The sequence below is a fragment of the Mauremys mutica genome, chromosome 9 (assembly GCF_020497125.1).
Source record: "Mauremys mutica isolate MM-2020 ecotype Southern chromosome 9, ASM2049712v1, whole genome shotgun sequence".
NCBI lineage: Eukaryota > Metazoa > Chordata > Testudines > Geoemydidae > Mauremys > Mauremys mutica.
The window spans coordinates 5639483-5664946 of NC_059080.1; the positions used below are offsets into that span (position 1 = coordinate 5639483).

Sequence of the window (25464 nt, forward strand, 5' to 3'; positions counted from 1 at the left end):
ACAAATTTATTTGGGCATAAGCTTTCGTGGGCTAAAACCCACTTCATCAGATGAATAAAATAAAGCAGTCAGAAGGAGAGACTGAAGAGTATAAGGCGGGGAAAAGACCCGTATCTAAGGTAAAGATTGGAGTCAAGTAGATTATGCATACTCACTGACTTTAGGAAGTGGCATCAAAACCTTTACTCCTCCAAAGCCATTTTTTTAATTGTTTTGTTTATAGGAAAATGATATCAAGTGGGCTTCCAGATGGGACTACATTTTGGAGTCTATGCCACATACCAGCATTCAGTGGTTTAGGTAAAATTTTTAATTTATGGAATGAATAAATAATCTTGCTGTGAAGCACAAAGATCTTGTCTTGCAGTTTTCAGGATATGTAACTCTTACATGTACAATGAAGTCTGTTAGTTTCCAAGCAAATGAACTTCCTTGTTTCAATATGTGAAGCAACTTTTATCAGTCTTGGATCTCTTGGGAGCAACTAAAGTATTGCATGTCACCAAAGGAATGTGCCATTAGTATCCAAAAGCAAAGTAAAAACATAGAGGTTGCTTTATCATCTTGTTCCATAGAACTTCTGGGAGGTTACTGCTTATCAGTTTTCTTACCATTACCATCTGGTTTGCTCTGATAACCTTTATTTGACAATCTATATGAATAGGTTGGCTTTTGTTTTTAATATTAGCTGCTGCTTTTAAATACAAAATATATGGTCAGTGAAGCTTTTATGCTATATATATACACTGTACATGAAATAATCTGATATTTTATATGAAACGAATTTGTTTAATGGAATTACATGGATTTTATACATATGAAATACAATGAAATCTATTTGACAGAAACAGGTGGGCTTGAGATTCTCTAGCATTCTTTGCCCTTAGGCAGAATGGCTTCACAGGAGTTTTACTATTTGTTTATTGTATGGTATTACGTTATATTGTAATTTCTTTTATATGTAGGAAAACATTAAAATTAAAACATCTGACAGAACAATTTAAACAAAAACTTGGTATTTAAACATATGCTACAGACTTCAGATGTGCACATATGTATGTATTGTATGTGTATGTATTGTAGTCTCTCTAAAAAGAGTGGATGGGCATTAATGGCTATTAGCCAGGATGGGTAAGGAATGGTGTCCCTAGCCTCTGTTTGTCAGAGGGTGGAGATGGGTGGCAGGAGAGAGATCACTTGATCATTACCTGTTAGGTTGACTCCCTCTGGGACACCTGGCATTGGCCACTGTCGGCAGACAGAATACTGGGCTGGATGGACCTTTGGTCTGACCCAGTATGGCCCTTCTTATGTTCTTATGTGATTGTCAGTTTGAATTTTCCTCTATGTACAGTAGAATGAATTCTCCCATAATTGTTCTCTTCTTGTCTGGCTTGGTGGCTATGATGATATTGAGGACTCTTTGTAAAGATATTGCAGAAGATACAACCAGATTGATTCTCCTGTGAGTAGAACTCTTATGGCTTTTAGATGAGCTTATTTTCTAGGAAGAATAATCTATTCACTACAGTTTTGAAGCCATCTAGGGATTAGTATAAGTAATGAAGCAAAAGTCTGGAGTATGTAGACATATCTGCTCTTTGAGAGTAATAAGAGGCCTTACTAAAATTTTCAGTTTCTCCAAATAAGGGAGTACTTGGTATAAATATGATTAAGAGGTTCAGTTTCCCACCTCCATTTGACAAACTTTTAATGTGGAAGGACAAACCTTAGGGGTAAGCAAAGGTGAGGTGTGGGTGCTACTCAGATATTTCAAAGAACTTAATGTTGAGTGCCTGTGCACATACTTGGATGCCTTGTGAGGGACACTAACAAGTAAATTCGTCAAGTGATGGCTACAAAGGCAAGCTGAACATTTCTATACTGCAGTAGTTAGGTTTCTGTGAATCCAATGCAATGGCAAAAATCAAAATCATTATATTGCTCTTATTGGTTAAATGTATCAACTTGAAGTGAATTTGGTACAATTTTGTAACTAGAAGACTTTTCTCCTGGAGGAGAATTTATTATGATACTGACTTTGGCAGCATCTCGTCCACGTTACACCTTAATAATCATGTTCTCTGTTACCTAACTGTGGATCTATGGTTTCTGATTCTCTGCTGACATAACATTTGCTGTAAAATTGTCTTCTGTATGCATTAAAAGAAAAATCCCACTTCTAGCATACCCCCAGCTCTTGAGAGTAATTTATTAATAACAAGGCGGACACAAAGCTCCTCACACTAGGGAGATGATAAAATGATCCAGAGGAAATGAAGAGATGTCATTGTCAGTCATGCAGTTCTGTTTCCCTTCCTTCCCACCTCTTTTCTGTGAATGTTTGATTTTGGGACCAAACACCCCAGGGAAATATTTACTGATTACAGTTAGGCTGGGTAGGGATGGGTAGGGAACCCAGCACTCTTTGACTGAATGGGGCACAGGTATTTGGGAAGTGCCATGTTTGTTGAAAACCACCAGTTTTTCAGAGTTGGCTGCTGCTTAGTTCCTCCAGACTGATATTCCCTAAAACTCAGAGACTACATTAGTTTATTTAGCAACACGATTGCAACATAATGAAGAACACTATGGTCTCATCTCAGAAATTAACAGGCAAGATATTTGGAGCAGAGGGAGACCAAATTTGCACTTATGAAGTAAAGCAAAATAAACCGCCCCATCACTCCTTACCGTTATCGTTATTGAGACTGATATTCTTTGAGATAAATATTTAAACCAACGTGAACTGCTGTATTTCAAGTGGAATTAAATGGAATGCTTTGTTTTGCTTTACATTTACATTTGTCTTATGAGGATCTTTGTTAATTACAGTGTTTGTTTCTCTGTCATTCTCAAAGGCAAGTATTTTCATGATCAATCTTGCCTTTTTTCCCCCATTAAACCATGAGGGGATTGTAAAATCAATGAGTGATTAATCAATACAATTAGTCTGTCTTTGGAGCCAAACTGAAATTTAATCAAACTTTGAAAGCATGTTTCACATCTTGCTTATATTAATTCACTGCTGAATTATGTATATTTAATAAAGATGTTGCTATTATGCAGGAAGATGCCCAAGAGGAATTTGATTGGAAGTTGGTTCATGAAGATGTATTTAGACCTCCAAGGAAGGGAATGCTGTTATTCATCTTCTTGGGTCAAGGAACACACATTTTCATTGACATTTATTACTCTATGTAAGTAGCATTAGATGTATGAAAATTACTTACTTCAGTAACATAGCTCCTTCTGAAACTGAATCTCTTAAAATAGTACAAAGCTATGATGTTTGGGGGGGTATTTTGTTTTTTATGTATTGTGTCCCATGGCTGAAGAGAGATTAGCTTGTAACAATAAGTTCGTCCTAAGATTAGCCCATGGTAGCCCTCCTACCGCATTCACTCTGATATGGTTCGTGGTATCTTGAACGGTGAGTTTTGCCAGCACTGAATGAATTTGGTAGAAGGAACAAGTTCATTAGAAAAGAGCTATTTAAAAGCATTACCAGACAATAAGCAGTGATGGGAAAGGAAGGGCTGGCAAAGTACAGTACAGTCAAGAGAGTGTTTGCTAAAACACACCATGTACCGTTTTCTGTGATAGTCGCTCTTCATGTTCCCTGGGTTTGTTTATAGCAATTAAAGGTCTTCCAAATAAGTGGCCTTATTGCTAAAAAAACTCCTAAAGATTAGAGACAATTATCTGTCACGAGGGCCCTAAAATAATTACCACTATTTATGAAGTAGTGGGGAAACAATATTGAATGGACAGAGAATGAAATAGACGACACGTGAATATTCATAAACTTTTAGTTTTATGAACTACCTAAAAATATTTAATTCTTTTCTGATTTTACACTGCCAGTGAGAAAATCCTGCCCACCCCTCCGAATTGTCTTTGCTGATTTCTTCATTATGAATCTGATCCTGTGGGTGAAGGGATCATCAGCTGCCATCCCCTTTGGTTGCTATCCTGGCAATGTGGTTTGGAATTTCTGTCCCATTAACCTTCATTGGGGCATACTTTGGTTTCAAAGAAAAGGTAGTTTTTGAGTACATTGTTTAAGGGTGTCTTATCTGCCACTCAGCAGAATACTTTTCTGTTCTAATATCTAGTATTTATCCATGCGGCGTTAGTGTGTTAGCTGTCAACATCAAAACAACAAAATTCGGCTAAGATGCATATGGCTGTCCATTCTGAAATGAACTGTTTTCCAACTTCTGATCTTTTTGTATGGTAGACAAGAATATAAACTGATTTTCAAAATATTTTTCTGGCCATTTGGAGTCTCTCTTTTAAGAACACAAACTTATTGATGTTCCTCTTGTCTATGCAGTTTGTGAGCTACAGTCCTCTGAATTGTTAACACATCTAGAAAAAAATCAGTGATTCCATCAAAAACTAAATAAAGACCTTTGCCTCCTGCATATTGAAATTTGCTAGGTCACCACTGAAATGAGTGTCTAAAAATAACTGTTTGTTGGTTTGTGCATTAGTTTGTAATCTTTAGAGATGTGGTGTAGCTCAGTGGCATGTGGCACAGTTTATGGATGAATATAATGAGAGAGTTAAACATGTCAAGTTCCTAGGAGCTGATATTAGGAAAAAATCATCTAAAATGTCTTTGATTCCTTTGACACTTTCATATCTTAACTGTCAATAACATAGTAACAAGGTATTTGTCTTTTTTTAATTGTATTAATTTCTCTCAAAGCCTATTGAACACCCAGTTCGTACAAACCAGATTCCTCGTCAGATCCTGGAGCAGTCATTTTTCATAAAGTCATTGCCGGGTATCATCATGGACGGCATCTTGCCATTTGGTTGTATTTTTATTCAGCTTTTTTTCATTCTAAACAGTATTTGGTTAGTATTGTATGTTTACTTGATAGGCAGGCTGGGCTGTCAGTTCAAGCTTGGTATAACAAACCAAAAAATTTACATGTACATGGAGAACCCCCAACTGTGGAGTCAGAAAAATTCACAAACTCCTAGGATTGATGATCTTGCTGAAGACTTTTCAGAATTCTCCAGAATCTAAGCATATAATATGTACAATTAAAATAAAAACTTCTTGCCCTTATTGAGAACTTTAAGACAATACATTTATTTTGCATTTTGTCTAGAACCAGAAAGATCAAAAGAGAAGCACTAATGTGAAAGCATTATCATAATTGGCCTTATACATTAGCTTGTCATGGTATAATGGGACTTAATGTGTTGCAGGACTCCATTAAAATTTGATAGACCCTTGACACAGTTAAAGCACTGTGGTGGTCTTGCATGGTCAGGAGGACAAAACTGTTTTCAACTGTGTTTCTGAACGAGGCCAAGACCTTGGATGTCACAGGGCTGCAACAAAATTCAGGAACATGGTTAAAATGCAGTTTGTTTTAGTCTTGCATATAAGTATTTGACCAATGTAGCTATTCATAGTGCAGACATAACCAAAATGTTAAACTTAGCATTTGATTGTCATATGAAAAATATCTAATGTGCTAGATTATTTTGGTCCAATGTACACTCCATATCCTGATATTACATCCACTCAGAAGGATGTTCTACAGGAATAAGATTGCAAGGTTTAAATGTATAGAAAGTAAAATATACTGTTGGGCATTTATTCACCTTTCACCAGTAGTCCTCAACTGGGGTCTTGATTGTGGTAAGATGAGACACGTTTGCAAAATGTAGACAGCTTCCAAACAGACACCTTTTATATTGGCCTGTCTAGTTATATAGTTAAAAATACTAAACACCATTACAGGCAGAATGAGGGAAAATTCAGGAGGGAGACATTAGGAGATTGCCAGTATTCCCTTTTTCTCAAATCCCTTAAATTGTAGTAGTTGCATCCTTCTAATTATTACATATGAGTTAATGCTTCTTCCCTCATCTCATGAACAAGATGATATTTATGCACTTGGTAGGAAAGGGTGCATTTTTGTATGGTAAAGCATTTAGATGACCCTTGGACTGGAGTAAGATTGATTTGTCTATGGGCAGGAGTCTGGGAGTGGAGGAGAGACTGTTAGAAGGTGTACCATGGTGAAATAAGACAGCTGGAGGACTAAGTGCAGCAATGTGAAGGAGGTAGATGTTAAGCTGAAGAGCAGCACAAGAGAGAGCCTGTGGAGCATTAGGGCTCAGAAGGCCCTGAGATTTGAAATCATGATAGTACCTTACTAGTGAGAACAGTCCTTGACAGAAAGGTGAGGGAAAGGAATGATTTCCCTGGCCTATGTAGTCAGGGTCTAATTGTTTTACAAAACTATGCTATAGCTTTGAGGTGCCCTTCCCCTTTAACAATGCAATTGTGTAAGCAGCATATTTACTCATGAAGGTAGAGGGATAGCAGGTACAGGCTGAACATTTATAGGAGTATGTCAACAATGCAGACAAAGCCTGTTCTGTTTTCTGATTACTTATTTCTTAGGTATGTAACACAAAAAAGAGTGAACACTAATTTGACACAGATTTCTTTTGTGTGTTTTAGGTCCCATCAAATGTACTACATGTTTGGTTTCCTGTTCTTAGTGTTTATAATTCTTCTTATTACGTGTTCTGAGGCTACAGTCTTGCTGTGCTATTTCCATCTATGTGCAGAGGTAAATGAACATATTATTTTGATGCATATATCATGACAGCACAATGCATAGCTAGCTGGGACTTGTCAGAGTGAAGTTTGCAAGGATGCCTATGCAGGGCCACCTCTGCAAAGTGCTGGACACTGTGGACACTGTGGGTGTATTGCCAGGATTCTGTATAGCGATTGTATGTACCTTTGGCCTGGTTATGTTGTTGGCCTATGTTTTGTAATATATACAAGTTAAATTTTCAAAAAAGGCAATTTTTGCCTTGTCACTGCAGCTAGCAGAGCAAGCTCTTGTTTTATGCCCCGGAATGGTCCTGTAATAGTAGAGGAGCCACAAAACAAGAAATGACACTCCAGCTGGTCTGGCAGAGGTATACTTTTTAATATTATGAACAGCTTGATTTAAGTCAACTGTTGGGCATAACATGTCAGTGCTCAGCTTTGGAGGCTTTATAAAGGGGGAGAGATGTTGTTTTCAAATTGACTGCGAATGAGATATTTTGTAGTGCTTGGATTCAGTAATTTTGTCCCTTCTGAAAAGGGGTATTTAAAAAATTTTCTAGCCATCTCCAACAAAATAATTCTTGTGGTTTAAAGAAATTAAAATCAGATTCAAAGCTAACACTTTCGCAAAAAAATTGACACTTGCAAATTCTCAACTATACGTAGTTAAAATAACAGTAAAAGAATGAAGTCCCATTTGTGAATATTCCCTGTAAATCATGAGTTGAGGTTTCAGATACACTGGCCACAGCATAAGTTAGTTATATTGCAGCTTCAGTACCAGATTTGGTTAACTTTGCTTGCCACCTAACATAGGTATGCACCTATCCCTTCCCTAACCAAGGGGTGTGTACGTTGGCAGTCTTTTGAAGATTTGGTCCTCAGCCATACTGTGTTCATTTCCATTTTTTAGTACTTTAGTTGTGCTGTGCTGTTAAACTACTACCATGTTGCCTCTTGTGGCTGCATCTCTGTGGTGAATATTGGTACCCTATATATGTAAACTTGCAAGGTGCTTTGGGATCCTTGTGAATGAGAGCTGCTACATGCCTGTAAAATTATTGTTTTAATGGATTAATAGTTACTTGCTAACACATTACTCTATGTAAATACAAGCTTAGTTTTCTTGTGAAAATGTATACTTCTGCAACTTCTTAAAATCTAAAAAACAAAACAAAAAAATTACAATTTAGTCCCCAGCACATTCTGCTGAGACTTTGTAGACTGAAGAGACATTTGCTGTAGTTCCCCAGTTTCTACAGTTACCAGAAAAACCCTAAATACCGTCTTGATCGTGGATAACAGAATTTCACGTTCATAGTTGAAACATCCTGACAGAATTGAGTTTGAGAAAGAAATAGCAACTGGAAAAGCATAATTTTAATGAAAAGGAGTTTAAGCAACAGTATGAATGTAAAAATATGCCAAGAATTAATTTAATATTTCATAGACTTGTAAATGATTATTTGCTTTGAAATAATAAAAGTGCAGTTTTAGTCTGAATTTTTTCCTGAAATGGTTTATTATTTCTTTCAGGATTATCATTGGTGGTGGAGATCGTTCTTAACGAGCAGCTTTACAGCCGTTTATCTTTTCATCTATGCGGTTCATTACTTCTTCTCTAAACTCCAAATAACGGGAACTGCTAGTACCATTTTATACTTTGGGTATACTATGATCATGGTTTTGATATTTTTCCTTTGTACAGGTAAGTGCAGCATTATCGGTGAAATTCAGAGCAATGGGTCCAGGACTTCCGGTTTACTGTTTTCTGATCATGATAGCCAGAGTCAAGTTAACTTGTTTGGAAAAAAACAGCAATTTTGATATTAAACATGGTTTGAGTCTGCTGCTACCATTATACACTCACCCAACAATATGCACACTAGGGACATAGTACAGATAACTTATTGTTCCTGATTTGAAGATCTACAATCTAATTTGCAATGATACTTTTCTAACTTAAGGTTCCTTGATTATTGCATTGTAGTGTAACAGGGACCTAAGAACATTATAGATTTACATTTTCAAAGTGCCCTTGACAGAAAAGCTTTTATATTGGAAATTCCTTAGGAAGTCACAAAATGAAAGGAATGATGATTGCTGATCATATATAATGAACGTAAATGAAAAGTAAGAAACAGAGACTAAAAATGAGAATGGCCTTTGCTAGAAGAATGAATGTGAGACTGGAAGATTTAATCCTGACACGCTGACACTAACTGTTACAAGTCGCTCAACATCTTGATGTGTGTTCACAGTGTGTAAAATGGGGCTAACATGTACCTAATTAATCCTTACAACAGATAATATTTGTAAAGGTTTTGAAAATGTAAAGTTATCTGAATGCTAAATATAACTATTACTAAATGTAAAGGTTTTAAACTGCAAATATTACACGGAGTGTATAGGGACTGGAAATTTTTATTTTCAACTTCTTTAACTTGATAATGAATGCAAGATGTCCAAATATTCACATGGTAGTGAACTGGTATTGAGTATGTGATAGAAACAGAATACCCAGAGCCATCAGATACTTGAAATGCCAGATGGTAAAGCAGATGCGATGTTGCATAACTTGCATATGCAAAGAAGAAAAGAGGGGTTAGGAATCTGTTGAACAAAACTTGCCCTACCCCTCCCCCCCAAAAAAAAGTTTGGGGAGGAGTTGCACATCTTGGGAGTTCTGAACCTAGTGAAATGAGGCAAATGGGGACTGCCACACGTTGTTAGACAGTGTGGGGACACTTCCAGCACTGTGCTGTTGAAATGCAGGCAGAACTGCGGTCTACTAGAATGTACTTTTCTCATATCTTCTGATGTAATTAAACTTGGAGAATAATGTGAGGAACAGAATTTTTTCCAGAACTAGATGTTAGCTTTCTGGTAGAGTATGAAGAATGTGTGAATTTTATTGATCACATCATCAGCTCTTTTCCCCAGCCCCACAGAAAAGGCCAGGGGTTGTGAGGTCCAGGTTCAGCAGAAAGGTCTTTAGTACTGCAGTGAGTCAGCAAGCACTTGGCTAATCCAAGAAACCTCCTTCTCCACTGATGTTCAATGGGTGCATGCTATGGAGACTTCTAGGTGGTTATTCACTTCAGGCTTCCTCATTTGTTCAAGAGAAGGATCTAAATCTGGCCTCTTGTGACTGTGGCTGTAACTTTCAGCACTTAGAAAGGCAGGATGGCTCAGTGATTAGGGTGCAAGTCTGGGCTTTCAGAGATCTGGCTTCTATTCCGTGCTGTGCCACAGACTTCCTTTGTAACCTTGGACAATTTACTAAGGGCCGATCTACTCTAAAGCTGTAAGTTGACCTAAGTTATGCTACTTCAGTTATGTATGTTTCATAGCTGAAGTCGATGTAACTTAGGTCGACTTACAGAAGTTTCTACACTGCGCTGTGTTGACAGGAGACAATCTCCCACTGATTTTGCAGGTCTTCACCAGACCCACTATATCGACACTGCTGCATCGATCGCAGCCATGCCGAGTTTATCCATAAGTGTAGACAAGCCTGAAGTCTCTGTGCCTCAGTTCTCCCTCTGTAAAATGGAGAGAATGCTTTTCTACCTCACAAGTGTGTGTGTGTGTGTGAGGATAAACACATTAAAGATCATGAGGTGTTCAGGTACTGCAGTGATGGCGTCTTATAATAACACAGCATGCATATATAAATCTACAGAGAAGAGTTGGCAACTCATTTGGCATGCGTCACCATTTCGAGACACACACAATTATTTTTTTTAAAAAGCCACAATTTTCAAACATCTGGGGAGATTCTTGGGAGCAAGTGATAGGCTAATAAAAGTCCTTTCTCAGATTCCCCCATCTCTTCTTGGCAGATCCTCATTTACATTCAGTTAATAAGTAAAAAAATTAAATAAAAATAAATATTTTGGCCGCTTAGGGTTGCTTACAGCACCAGTCTCTTCTCTGCTGCTGCTCTGTCCCCACTTCTCTAGTGTCATTATGTTTGCTGAGATTAGTTCATTTGAGCTCGTTATTTGTTGCTTGTCATATGCTAATTGTGGAGAGAAGTGGATTTGGAGCCTGGCTACTTACTAGTGTGACTTCAGTGCTGTTGGAGAGAAGCAATTTTTGCTTGCTCAGTTTGGATTTGCTGCCATCCTTGAATCTATGATTAAGACCTCAGTAATGTACCTTTATTCTGAGGAAACCTGAAGAAAAGTGGTGAAAAGGCAAATGGTGATGAATGGAGAATGAGATGCCAGGTAAGAGTTGCCACAATTTTAACAAGATGAACATTCAGGGGGATAAAACTTCATACACCGTAGACTTCCAAATAGAGAGCCATATTTTGAAATGTGGCCTCTGAAATTACTCATGCAAACCAGGCATCTCCTATAGAATTACCCTAACATTCATAAGCAAGTGGCTCCAAGAGTAATTTTGGGGCTTGACCTGAAAATTTGGCCCAGAAAGTTTCATACTGAAGAGGAAAATATCTTTTTTTGAACCTGTTTTGTTTGCAGAAAATTGCATCTTGTTCATGCTCAGGCTCACATCTTTATAATAATCTTTCATTATCTTGGTGCTGCAAGATGTAGAGTTCACACAGTCCTACCTTACATGTGGTATTTCACTTTGAATCCCAAAGCACAAGTGGTAGAATTATAAAGAAAATGCCTTGTGTATATAGAGGGTTATTTTAAACTGTGACTACTGATGTTAATTTGTAGTATCCTATTACTGACGAGCTACAAGACACTGACAGATAACTCATTGCTACCTCTAAAAGACATCTACCTGCTTATTGAAAACAAATATTTATATTCACTTAACATAGATCTAGAATTATAGAAATGTAGGAGTGGAAGGGAGCTTGATAAATCATTTAGTCCAGTCTTTTGCACTGAGGCAGGGCTAGGTATATATGACCAAATCACACACAACTGTCTCTAGGCAGTTTTTCTTCTGTATTTTCCTGGGCACTGTAAAAGCTGGTGGTTTTTTTCTTACTATTTAAGACCTGCAGCTGAGAGGGGAAGAGAGCCTGATCTTTTTTATGTCTGAAACTGGTTGAATGACCATCTGAGGTAACAAAACAGCACTGTGCATGCATTTCTGAGCAAAGTGAGCCAAATACCCTGTGTAAATTATGTTTAATGATGTTAGCTACCATGTATTTGCTATATTTCTTCTTTCTCATTATTTACACCCTACTGAAGTCTGTCTCTTCTTCCCTTTTCATTGGTGGGTGAGGGGGGAAGGCTGTGGATTGTATCTGCAATTTGGAGTCTCTTAAAATTGCAAATGAGAAGGATTTAATTCTTCCGATTTTAAATTATTAGAAAGCAAACATGAAATGTGGCATGTTGCCAGTTAAACCCCTGCTTAAATCCTGGCAAAACAGAGAAGCTCCAGATGTCTGTTGTAATTTACAAAAAAGAAATCTATAGTTAAAACCGTTTTAATTATTTTTAAACTAAAGCAATATGTTAATGTGTGTCTAGGTTAGCTGCTACTCTGCCAATTTCAAGTTAGAAGACATAAATTGGTAGAATTAAAAATATTCTTTTCACCTATAAAATGATTATTTAAATTGCCATTGCAGCTGCTGAAATGGTACTAAGAACTTCAGATGTGTTGATCCTGGAGTCCGTGATGGGGAGACCTAAAAAACTACAATAATGTGTAATTCTGTTGTTTTCACGTGTTAACTTTTATAAACCACATTAATAGTAGCACTACTTTCTATAACCATTTCATGAAGAAATCACTGTGGAATCATATTATTTTAGGAAGTGACTGTTTTCTAAATTCTGTACATGGTAATTTCCCATCAATTAGCAATTCAGAGTTGAGTCGTTGATAACATTCAAAACAGAATGTTAGTTTATCCTTTCTAATTAGTTTAACAATCTGTGCTTTGGGTGGATAGTAAACTACTATACCGAGACAATCCAACCAAGGTTAGAGGAGTTTTGTTTGGTTTATCATGACTTTTCCTTAGTAACACCCACTTTGTAAATTAAACTGTAATAAGGGCCCAATCCTGCTAACACTTCTGAATGTGAGTAAAGTTACTGACATGAGTTAACGAATTGCTCACGTGAGTACATATCCTCACGTGCATAACTATTTGCAGGAGTGGGACCTTGACCTATTCCAGTTATGTTAGCAATAGGTATCTTGTTTTACTATATTTGAAAATGTTTTTACATCACAGTAGCTGAAATCCAATATAAAAGTCATCATTAACAGTTCATATATCATATGGCAACATGGTGTGATATTTTGGTCTCCACAAAAGAGATCATAGTGAATAGCCAAGTAGGAGCTGAATGCTGAGGATAAACAAATACTTGGGAATATTTAAAATAATGACTGTTACCAGTATATAATCAAGCTGGCCAAATCTAACAATTATCATGTACATCAAAACAGACACTATTTTAACTGGTGATAGTTATGATTACATGGATTTTATACTTGGGGACAAAAAATAGTTGAGTTTAGTCAAAACATGTTGCTTTATAGTGACCTCTATTTTTGAACATCACTTTCACTTGTGAGTTAATGCCATGTTCAAAATTGAGTTTTGATCTTCCAGGTAGATTGTGTTTAGAATCTGACATTCTGAAGCATCCACCACTGGGCAGTGATTGAAACCAGTATGATACAAAGAGCTTTTAAGATACATAAGAAGTATCAGCCAAGTGCAGAGTGCTCTTCTATTTGCTTTCTTACATTCTGTTCGTGCTCTGAATGTTTTTTCTTCATTAAACAATAAAGCTAGAAATGCCGAGGTAGAATAGGACAGTCTGCTTTGAAGTGTTTTGGAATTATTTGGTGCAGTAATTCTGTTTTTAATATTGAAGTAAAATTAAAGAAATAGTTTACTAATAACTTGATGTTACCCAGTTAAATGTTAGCTCATGATATTCTTTCCAAATACACCGAAAGAAAACTGTTGCTAAGTGCTATTACGTATTACTGCCTAAAGTATTCAGAAGCCGAGGACAAAAAATCAAGCAAGCTGAATTGTCAGCTCTTTCTGGTATATTGGTCATATTTTGCCTCTTGGGGTAGGGATGTTACTTGAGACTATCAGTTTCATGAATTCTAAATAACTATCATAAAAAAACAAGCTTACATTTACACTTCTGTAGAATCAGAGAGAAGATACATAATGGTTTGCAGTGAGCTGATGCTTTCATTTCTATGGATGAGCTCTAAGGGCTTATTAGGGAAAGTTAGAATCTTAAAGTAATTGTGAAGGACATCCCTTTGAAGATAGCTCTACCAAAAAAAAGTAATTTCTTAAATGCATGTCCACCTAAATCCATATTCATATATCTTTGTAAGTTTGCAGGCAGCTTGGGATCACTTAAACTAAAATAAAAAACATAAAAAGCTGCAGTGGTAATGCTTGATTCTAGAACAAATCAAGGCCTTACAAGGATGTCAGGGGAGTGTATGTAGGGATTTGGATTTTTCACAATATTATGGGGCAAAGAGAAGTGTCTATCAAAGCTGAATTCCTATCCCTATTGTGGAATAACAGTAGAGTGCTAACAGAAAATTTTTCATAGAGTAAGTTATATTTCCAATCTGAATCAGTGATGTTTACTAATTAACATCCACAGTGAGTAGAATCCACAATGAGAAGAGTTTGTGGGTTTTCCTGTTCTGTGTTCCATCTGATATTTCACTTGAGACTGAAAGCCTTCTTGCAGTCTGATAACTAAATAGCCAGTCATATGAATGTGTAACTTGAATCAGTAGACACTGTACAGATTCTTTCAGAAAATTCTGATTTGCTTTTGACCATGCTTTGTGAAAGAAACTGAAGTAGCTTTGAATGGTAACAGATTAGACCACTTATAAACAAATAACCTTGTTGGTTTTTTTGGTAAACATAGATGTGTTTTTGAATTGGGCAACATGTTATAAGTATACATGCCTGGTATCAATTTTAGTAATAGTGTCCTCTCTGCAGGAAAGGGTGTCCTGTTTAACAAGCTGGTTCAGATATTTACTGGAATGATATTTTAAATAAAGCAACAAAGGATAGCAATCTAGGCAAGATTTCAGGTGAGAGAAACTATCAGCTGTGTGCTTGTATTTCAAGACTGGCTTTCATGAGAGAGGTGCTCAGAGGAAAGAGAATCTGAAAATGCCAGTGCTGACTTGTCTAACTGGCATCAGTGTCTCACCAGTGTGCCACGCTAGCTGATAACATTTCAAACAATGGCAGTCGGGCACCTAACTCCTTTGGGAGCCTCTGAAAATCCCAACCTTCTTGTCCATCATATTGAAGTAAATGATATAGCTAAAGCTGCAGCCTTTAAAATAACTGTTTCCTTCACTTGTATTCACCTCAGCCAGGTGTTACTTGGTTTGTATTTTAATCTTAACTGGTTGGTCAGTGCCAATATCATAGAATTGCTTACGTGGGACACCATCCTAATCTAACATTTTATACCCATTTATCACTTCTGTATGTTACTACACCAGGTGCTGGACAGGGAAGAATTGGGCCCACTCTGCTCAGTCAGTCATTCATACACCGCAAATTAGTGCAGTGGCCTTCACAATACAGGGCTCTGGGGTGGGGGTGCAGGCTCTGGACTGGGGCCAGGGATGAGGGGCTTGGGGTGCAGGAAAGGGCCCCAGGTTTGGGGGGGCTCAGGGCTGGGGCAGGGGATTGGGGCACAGCGTTGGGGTGCGGGCTTACCTCTGGCGGCTCCCACTCAGCGACGCAGTTGCGGTGCTAAGGCAGGCTTCCTGCCTGCCCTGGTATCGCAGACCGCGTTTCGCCCTGGAAATGGCCAGCAGCAGGTCTGGCTCCTAGGTGGAGGCACGCAAGGAGCTCCACGCAGCTCTCGTCTGCAGGCACCGCTCCCCCCGGTTCCCGGCCAATTGGAGTGCAGAGATGGTGCTCGGGGCAGGGCAGCATGTGGAGCCCCATAGCCCCCTCACGTATGAGCCATATCTACTGCTGGCCGCTTCTGGGGCATAGCACGGTGTTGGAACAGGTAGGGACTAGTCTGCCTTAGCTGGGCAGCACCGCCGACAGGACTTTTAATGCCCCGGTTGGTGGTGCTGTCCAGAGTCGCCACGACCCAGTCCCTTCCATTTCACGACCCAGTTCTGGGTCGTGAATGACGGTTTGAAAACCACTGCACTAGACCACATGGCATTGCAGTAGTGTATGACCTAAAGACAGTGTATAATTTTAGCTGGACATGGCCTTTGCATATGTATACATTGTACGTGTAGTATACAGTTGAGGAAATTAACTACTAGTTGATTTAGACTCAGAGTATCCATGTGGCTGCTAATGACAGATTTATGTAATTTTATAACTGTTCAGTTTTTTAGGGGCACATCATGCAAGCAATCCTAAAAAATCTTTTAGCTTTGAAATTGATAATTAGTCCAGGGTAAATGTGCATTGTTAAAAGTTAAAAAGTGCACTTTTATTTCTACATAGGTAACTGGAGGATAATGGGATATTTTGCCCTGCTGGATTTGCCTGCTACTAGACTTGCTCCAGAAGCATGTATGGAAGGTAAACTAACTATTTTAACAATATTCTTGTTTTAGGGACGATTGGATTTTTTCCCTGCTTCTGGTTTGTTAGTAAGATTTACAGTGTTGTGAAAGTGGACTGAAGAATTTCAAAGTGTCTTTGGATCTTATCTCCCTTGCTGTGATATATTTTTACCATGTATTGAGAAACCTATTGCTCAGTTATTTTAAAAGGTAAAAGCTGAACCGCAGCCTGTATGGCACAAAATACAGGCTATATGGATGGAAATAGCAGCATGGGAAAATGTTTACACCAGTCATACTGTTCCTGAAAATGTTCATCCATTCTAATCACTTTTTAAAAATACTGTATCCCAGAGAAACTAATTAATGATGCAATGAAACCACTTTTTAAAATAGTGTATTATATAATTTCCAGCTGAGATTTCTTGTGATTTTTGTTATTTTCTTTTTACTCTTACCAATTGTACCATCAAAGCATAGGTCCGTCCAGTAAATACTATGTAAATATGTGAAACTTTTTTTTAACTTAAAACTGACTGTACCTAGTATTGTGCACCTTCTTTACAGCTTGTTTATCATCTTACAAAGGAACATGCATTTAGGGTAGTGTAGAATTTTGTTAAGGATATCAACACTGTTTTTCTTTATAAATAAAAAAAGGGCAAAACTCTGGCTGACTTGTCCAGTTTCTTGTCAAGTATGTCTTAAGCATAAGTTTAATTTATTTACTTTGTCAAATGGGCTGCCAAAGAGATGATTCCCTTAGTTATGGGCTGTACTGCTAGTTATGGAGTGTTCCAATGTAGGGAACAATTGCAAGTGGAGCCTAACTGCTGCTTTGGATTATAGGATGAGAGGCATTCCCTCTCCTAACCAGATCCACTCCGGTGCTTTAAAGGGGATTACCAACACCTCCGATTGTATCTGGAAGTGAACAGGAAATCATTGCAGAGACGGCTCGGTTGTTATGTTCATGCTGGTCACACTTGAAGAACAAGAGGATGTTGAGTGAAATTAAAGGAAATCTTTTTTTCAGTATGATCAAACTGGAACTCGTTGCCAGAGGAAGCTGTTGAAGCCAAGAATTTAACAAGACTCAAAATGTCATAATCAGAGTTTAAGGCCAGAAGGGATCACCAGATCATCCAGTGTGACCTCCCCTACAATGTGATTGGATTTTTACATGGTTATGCATGTGAACGCTATACAGAGGGAGCTGTTTAAAAGATTGTCTGTGCTGCTGTGTGTGAAAGAGCAGATGATGTTGTTTATACAAATCTTTTTAAAGCTGGGATTTGCAGCATTGTCATCTGAGCCCTTTTTCTCTAGAAATTTAACTCCACTTACTATGCTTTTTTCTTTTGTTGTTCTTTGCGCATATCGCATACCAGCGTCTCTGTGATCAGAGATATCCTGCCTCTGTACTAATGGGGGGCCCAATCCTGTAGTTATACAGGTCAAAAGCCTAATGGGGAGAAATTGTCTTGAGTAAATTGTACTCCATTTTGCTTATTTTGTTAGCCTTGAATTAGTAAGAAGAAATTGTTTTGGTTTTATTCTTTGCTTTACATGTTATTGATTGTTTTTAGAAGGATAGAAGTGTTATGGCTGCAATTCTTGCTTTTGAAATTATTTACTGCTTTGTGTGTGAGTGAAGAATGTATTGCATGCTAACAGAGACCAGTACTGATGGGCCAGCAGAGAAATCGAGAGGAATCACCCAGATGGCAGATTGACGACCCTAAAGGAAAGGCATACGCCCCAAGGACAAGATAAAGAGTGGAGCCAGAGGAACAAGATAAGAAACAGCTGCGGATACTCCCCCAGTAACAACCTGATTGGGAGCAACTTTGACTAACAGCTCTGGTGTGCCATAGACTTGTATGGGAACTTATTATTATAAAAGAAGGGTGTATTGACATGGTACTTTGGGTTCGTTCTGCATCAACATCGGAGTTTCGAACGCATTTGACAGAGGCCAGCTCCCTTCCCTCGTGTGCAGTTTCAGCTGGCCACTGGAACTGACTGAGCAACACTAAGGACTGGTAACTATAAAATCCAGCTGAAGAACCTTGTGGGATGTGTGTGTGTGAATGGAAGCATATGCTGATTTTAATGCTTAAATTGTACTCTTAATAAACGTGGCGTATTGCCTTATCCCCTTTAAAAAGATTCCATGTGTAACAGTTATTGCATAGACAAAATACCTTTTGAAGCTGGCAGGTGTTTGATATGAGAAAGGACTGACTGCAGTATTAAGCCGAAGGATGGAAAGGAGGAATTCAGGGGATACTGCACTGTACAGAAGCTCTGGAGACAGAGGTAGAAGGTCTCATAGCTTCCAAATCTTCACTTCTTAGGCCGGCTGTTAACTCCTGGGAATGGGGTTGCGCACACTGTGCTCTCCTGAGGGACTGATGAGGCCACTCTTCTGCGTTCTGCAACCAGCCTAAGCTCCTTTGACAATCAGGCCAAATCTGCCTTTCCCCACTTCAACAGGCAGTTGTGGCAACTTTTGCTGTGTGCCAGGAAGCAACTGAGAAGAGCAGAGCCTTGTTTATCCAAACTCCTCTTATGTGAACCTCCTGTTTGAAACTGGGTTACGATGCCTGACATATATTGTCTGTCCCCCATTTATCTGGATAAATTCCATGACCCCTGTTCTGCTCAGGCAAATGGGGTTTAGTATACACCAGAAACAGGCAAGGAAGGTTCAGACGTACTCGGCAATGGGGTTGAAACAGGCAAGGGAGGGTCAGATGTACTCGGCAATGGGGTTGAAACAGGCAAGGGAGGGCCAGATGTACTCGGCGATGGGGTTGAAGGGGTTCAGTGTTGGTTCAGCCTCCTCTTACAGAGAGGACTAGTACAGAGATATATCTCCAATTCCATGGAATATTTTGGAGTTGCCTGAGCTCCTGTGTCTTTGACACCTGGGGAGTCATTCCTGTAACCCATCCTTCTAGGGCCTGATCCTAAACCCACTGCAATGGAGAGAGAGACTCCCATTGGCTTTGATTCTGATCCTTACTGTGTTTTTATCCCAAATAAGAAAAATTCTTCTCGCTAACAACAATACTATTTCCGTTAACTTGGCCTGGTCCCTACTGAGACCCAGCTCAGAAATGTAACAACCAACTGCACCAGAAGCGCCAAGGCTAGAGCCCAACTGCACTATATATCACTTACAAGATGGGGGTGGGGGGTGGGGACAGACTGCATCGTGGATTACAGTGACACTGACCAAGACTTAGGAGGGTCAGTTGAATATAAGCTCCCAGTGCGATGCTAGCCAAGATGACTACTGCCATTCTTGGATGCACAAGGAGGTGAATATCCAGCAGGCATAGAGAGGCGGCATTCTGCATATGATATCTGTGAGACCATTACTGGATACTGTCCAGGTCTGGTGTCCACATTTGAAAAAGGATGTTGAAAAATTGGAAGGGGTTCAGAAGAGGGCTACAAGAATGATTCAAGTTCTGAAAAACCTGCTTTACAGTAAGAGACTTAAGAAGCTCAATGTCTTTAGTTTATCCAAGAGAAGGCAGACAAAGTATTCTGTGTATTCTGTGCCCAACCTGCTCATAGGGGGCACTCCACATAAGCCAGGAAGCAGTTTGAGTCAGTCACCAAGGGTTTCTTTGAGGCTTAGGGGAAACAGGGTTCAAATTCCTGCTCTGCCACAGGCTTCCTCTGTGTCCTTGGGCAAGTCTGTGCCTTGGTTTCCCATCTATAAAATGGGACTAATAAGACTTCCCTTCCCCCTAGGGTGTATGAGGATAAATACATTGACAACTGGGAGGTGCTCAGATCCTACAGTCCTGGGGCCTATATAAGTACCTAGGCTAGATGGATGGACATCATACATAATATCAATCCTCAACAAACCTGGTGGCCAGCAGCAAGAGGCTCATTACTTTTAACTCTCTTCCTGTCCTGCAATTATTAACCGTGTATATAGTGCAAGAGAAATTACTTGCTGTGTGCTTTTCCAAGCATCTTCGTTTGCTAAAACGGGTGCAGCCTTCTTGAACATGGAAACGCTTTGTGCAGTTTATCTCTCTCTTTTTTTAAGAGGTCTTAGCAGGGGAGGGGAGAAAAAGGTCTTCAACAGCACTGGATTTCAAATCAAATCAAAATTCATGACTTCCAAATACAGCAGTCAAACTGTCAGCTGTCCTTAGGTGGTGGAGTGAGGGTTTCCTAGGATTGCACACTATAGTGCAAGTGAATCTGACATCATGTAATCCCTGTACACCCAGGGGCGGCTCTAGCTTTTTTGCCACCCCAAGCACGGCAGTCAGGCAGCCTTTGGCGTCTTGCCAGTGGGAGGTCCGCTGGTCCCGCGGCTTCGGCGTACCCGCCGCTGAATTGATGCTGAATCCTTGGGACCGGCAGACCTCCCGCAGGCACGCCGCCGAAGGCTGCCTGACTGCCGCCCTCACAGCAATCAGCAGGGCGCCCCCCGCGGCTTGCCACCCCAGGCACGCACTTGGAGTGCTGGTGCCTGGAGCCGCTGCTGTGTACACCACTGATCAGAGCTAAGGACACTGCTGAGGTATTTTTCATACATTTAAGATCTTTGTAGAATCTCTTAGAAACCTGTAATTGAAATAATTAAAAGTTGGCAGTAAGAGTCCATTTACATCATAGACATAGTAGCCATTGCCGTAGAGTCTAGTGCCATCTGCTGGATTCCCTCGGTCTCCCTCTTGTCTCACAAACACTGTGGTTTGTCTTCTATCAAAACACTTAATCTCTTCATTAGTAACTCATACTATATTCTGCACTATCACTGTATTGTGACATATATGGGCACTGTAGATCTTTAGCAACAGGAAGATTGGCAGTGTATAGCAGTGATGCCACGATGTTAGTAACCTGGCTTGTGGATTACGATCAGATTACTGGTGGATTCTCTGTAATTTGAAGACTTTAAATCATAATTTGAGGACTTCAGGAACTCAGCCAGAGGTTACGGGTTCAGGAGTGGGTGGGTGAGGTTCTATGGCCTGCAATGTGCAGAGGTCAGACTAGATGGTCATGATAGTCTCATCTGGCCTTAAAGTATATAAGATTAGTTTATATCTGATCACCTGAATTTAAGAAGGTAGGGACCTGAATGCATCCAACCTGAATGTCAATACATGGTTTGATTCCAGTTCCTACAGTAAAGTGGATTTTTACAAAGGGAGAGAGAATAGAATAGTTCTACAGAGTGTTGCACAACCTGCAGTGCAAATGAGACAACTGCTCTCTATAGCACAGCATATGCATTAACATATTAGCAGGCAGGATAACTTCCAGCACTCCACATCATTAAGAACTTAAAATGATCATTTTCGAATATTGTATATAATTCTCTTTATTTGCTGATTAGAAATGTCCAGTTTAGAAAATAGCAAGCTGGTAGTTATCTAATTAGAACCTGCTTCAGAATCTTGCCACGGGGCTTGTAGAGCTGGCCTTTTTATTTTCCTCTACTTTGTGCTCTGAATGACTCTGAAGTTCCCTCTGCTTTTTCCCTTCATGAGTTGTGCTTCGGTGGGCTAAACGAGAAACTGCTAGCATCAGGGGTGGCTCTATGTATTTTGACAGGTTTCAGAGTAGCAGCCGTGTTAGTCTGTATCCGCAAAAAAAACAGGAGTACTTGTGGCACCTTAAAGACTAACAAATTTATTGTAGCATGAGCTTTCGTGAGCTAAAGCTCACTTCTTCGGATGCATAGAATGGAACACACAGACAGGAGATATTTATACATGCAGAGAACATGAAAAGGTGGAAGTATGCATACCAACAGGCAGAGTCTAATCAATTGAGATGAGCTATCATTAGCAGGAGGAAAAAAAACTTTTTGAAGTGATAATTAAGATGGCCCATAGAAGGTGTGAGGAGAACTTAACATAGGGAAATAGATTCAATTGGTGTAATGACCCAACCATTCCCAGTCTTTATTTAGACCACAGTTAATGGTATCTAGTTTGCATATTAATTCAAGTTCAGCAGTCTCTCTTTGGAGTCTGTTTTTGAAGTTTTTTTGTTGCAAAATTGCCACCTTCAAGTCTGTCACTGAGTGGTTAGGAAGGTTGAAGTGTTCTCCCACTGGTTTTTGAATGTTATGATTCCTGATGTCAGATTTGTGTCCATTTATTCTTTTGCGTAGAGACTGTCCGGTTTGGCCAATGTACATGGCAGAGGGGCATTGCTGGCACATGATGGCATATATCACGTTGGTAGATGTGCAGGTGTACGAGCCCCTGATGGTCTGTCTGATGTGATTAGGTCCTGTGATGGTGTCACTTGAATGGATATGTGGACAGAGCTGGCATCGGGCTTTATTGCAAGGATAGGTTCCTGGGTTAGTGTTTATGTTGTATGGTGTGCGGTTGCTGGTGAGTATTTGCTTCAGGTTGGGAGGCTGTCTATAAGCAAGGACTGGCCTGTCTCCCAAGATCTGTGAGAGTGAGGGATCATCTTTAAGGATAGGTTGTAAATCTTTGATGATGCGCTGGAGAGGTTTTAGTTGGGGGCTGTAGGTGATGGCTAGTGGTGTTCTGTTATTTTCTTTTTTAGGCCTGTCCTGTAGTATATATATATATATATGCCATCATGTGCCAGCAATGCCCCTCTGCCATGTACATGTACATGCCTCCGTCTTCTAGTTCCTTTCCAAGAAAACATGCCATTTTGCTGGCCTTCATGCTGGCACTGCTGATTGTGTTGGGATCCTCTAGTTTTTCTCTTGTGTTTTCCACATGCTTGGTCCTCAGAAGAGCTCAAGTGAAAATGAAAACAGCATTAATCTAGACACACCAAACAAAAGCTTGACCAGAACCTTTCAGTGTCTGCTCAAAGGTAGATACTGAATTGGAATGTCTGGAAAGAGAGTGTGACATTTCCCCAGATGCAACCTGGACTGTGGAACCACTGTGCCCCCTTTAAACTCTCCTGCCCAGGCTGTCTCTTACACTGCTATGCCAGTGAACAGCAAACTCCTGTTCAGCATGCAGAGACACACCCAGCAAAGTTACATGAAGGCTCTCACAACCACTCATGAACTGCATACAAGAGACCTCAATAAATTCCCCCAGCCCCAGCCTTGCACCCCAGAAATGTGCATCTTGCACTGCTCAAGACCTTCTTGATCAATGCAAGATCATTAATTAGTTTGCTACTCTATCAAAGAGTATTGCACATGCACCAGCCTCCGTAATCTGAGCAGATCCCCCAAGCACTTTAGATAAACTCACTAGTCAACTGTCTGAAATGGACCACTCTCATTACCACTTCAAAAGTTATCTTACCACCCTTGGTATCCTACTGTTAAGTGAATTGTCCGTTAGACTGACCTCACACTTAGTAAGGCAACTCCCATCCTTTCATGTATTTATACTTGCTCCTGTATTTTCCACTTCATGCATCTGATGAAGTGGGTTCTAGCCCATGAAAGCTTATGCCCAAATAAATTTGTTAGTCTCTAAGGTGTCACAAGGACTCCTTGTTGTTTTTGCTGATACAGACTAACACGGCTACCACTCTGAAACCTGTCACTGGTTAATAGGGATTCTGCACTGTAAAACAATTCAGGCACTTTAACCTTTTAGCTTATTGGAAAGCCAGGAGTTAAGGAATGATGGTTTTGGTGCTGGAAAGGGGTAAATAAGGTGCCCTATTAACCCAGCTTCACTCTTACCAAGGGCTTAGTGATGGAAGAGTCAGGGGCAGAATGGGATTAAGGCATTTTGGGGACCTATGAACAGCACAGTGTGGGGCACTCTGGGGTTTAGTCCTCATGGTGTGATCACACCTGTTTGGTGTGGCGATGGCAGAAGGCCCTCCCCCCTGCCCAGAGAGGCAGAGGAAGGAGCATGGTGCCTATTCCTCCCCAGGAGTAGCAGCAAGAGTTTCTCAGTTTGGGAGAGAAGGGAGGTGTTGGTGGGACTCCCCATCCAGATGGGGGCCGTTTGCCCTTTTTGGAGCTAGTATTCCAGGCTATCTGGAGACCCAGGCAGTTTTCACTGTGACAGTCATACTCAGGTCAGGTTTCAAACTTTTTTTGGTGAGAACTGGAAACTTACTTTTGTTGATGAAAACTGAGATTCTGACATTATCACATGACTCCAGAAACTGGGTGGGGCCCGGCCCAGAGCACAGACCAGTAGAGCTTATTCATACCCAGCAAGGGGCTCTGACACCCAAGACTGTGCTGTTGTACATACTCGTGGAATGGGAAAAGTTATCATGGCTCCATCACTGAGGCCCTGATCCTGCAACTTGAGCTGCATGGGGAAACCCTCCCATATAGCACTTCAACGGGGCTCTGTATGGGTGTACGGTGGGGGGTCCATCTAGATGGAACAGATTTCAGGATAGGGGGGCTTAAAAATCTTAGGAAAGGGAGGCTTGGATATATCAGAGCTATGATTTCTTGCCTCATTTTTGCCACATGACCAGTCCCAATTCAGAATGTGCCATTCCAAAGTAGGATGACCAGATGTCCCAATTTTATAGGGACAGTCCCGATTTTTGGGTCTTTTTCTTATATAGGCTCCTATTACCCCCCACCCCGTCCTGACTTTTCACACTTGCTGTTTGGTCACCCTATTCCAAAGTGATCTGGATGTTTTCACCCACATTGAGACAGTGCACATGTGCCAGTGTTTGCATGCGCACACAGATAGACACAGAAGCATCTACAAAATTTATCCAAGTTGGCCCAAAGTTATATTAAACATATGCTTGTTTCCCTGGAACTGATGAACTCAAGCACTGGACTACTAATCAATGTTTTTTATTTCTTTTTGAAAGATTTTCTCAGCTTTAACTGTGAGAGAGAGCGCTCTTTTGTCTAACGTGGATTATTTTCAATAATTAAGAAGGATAACAATAAACTTACTAGCAGAGTTCTTTCCTTATAGCATAAATATTATTTGTTTTAAGGTTTTCCCCATTGTAAAAATATTTTAAAGGTTCTCATTAGAAATATAACACCAATCATTCTTTGAAAAGTAGGAGAAACAGGCTTTTAGCCTACTGGAAAATTCTAAAATATTTTAAGTATAAATTATTTACCTTAAAGTTCACTCTGTGAATTTTTCTTGCCACGGTAGCTAACTACTTATCAGGTTATCACAGCAATGTGCAGGACAATGTACCCATCCCTTTCAGCAGTTTGACCGATGAGCCTTCCTAACTGGAATATGTTGTCTGTAACTTCACAATTGCAATACTGTTTCTGTGTTTGGGACTTTGAATCACTTTTTTTTTTAAGCTAATGGTCTGTTTTTATGGAAACCTTTCAGAGATAAGGAGCTGATTTTGAAAATCATCCTCCA

The 25464-nt window shown here is 39.8% G+C and overlaps 1 pseudogene; it reads left to right on the forward strand.

Annotated features, from left to right (window-relative positions):
* On the forward strand, positions 1–16245 carry LOC123377754 (annotated as a pseudogene).
* Positions 16246–25464: the final 9219 nt, after the last annotated feature.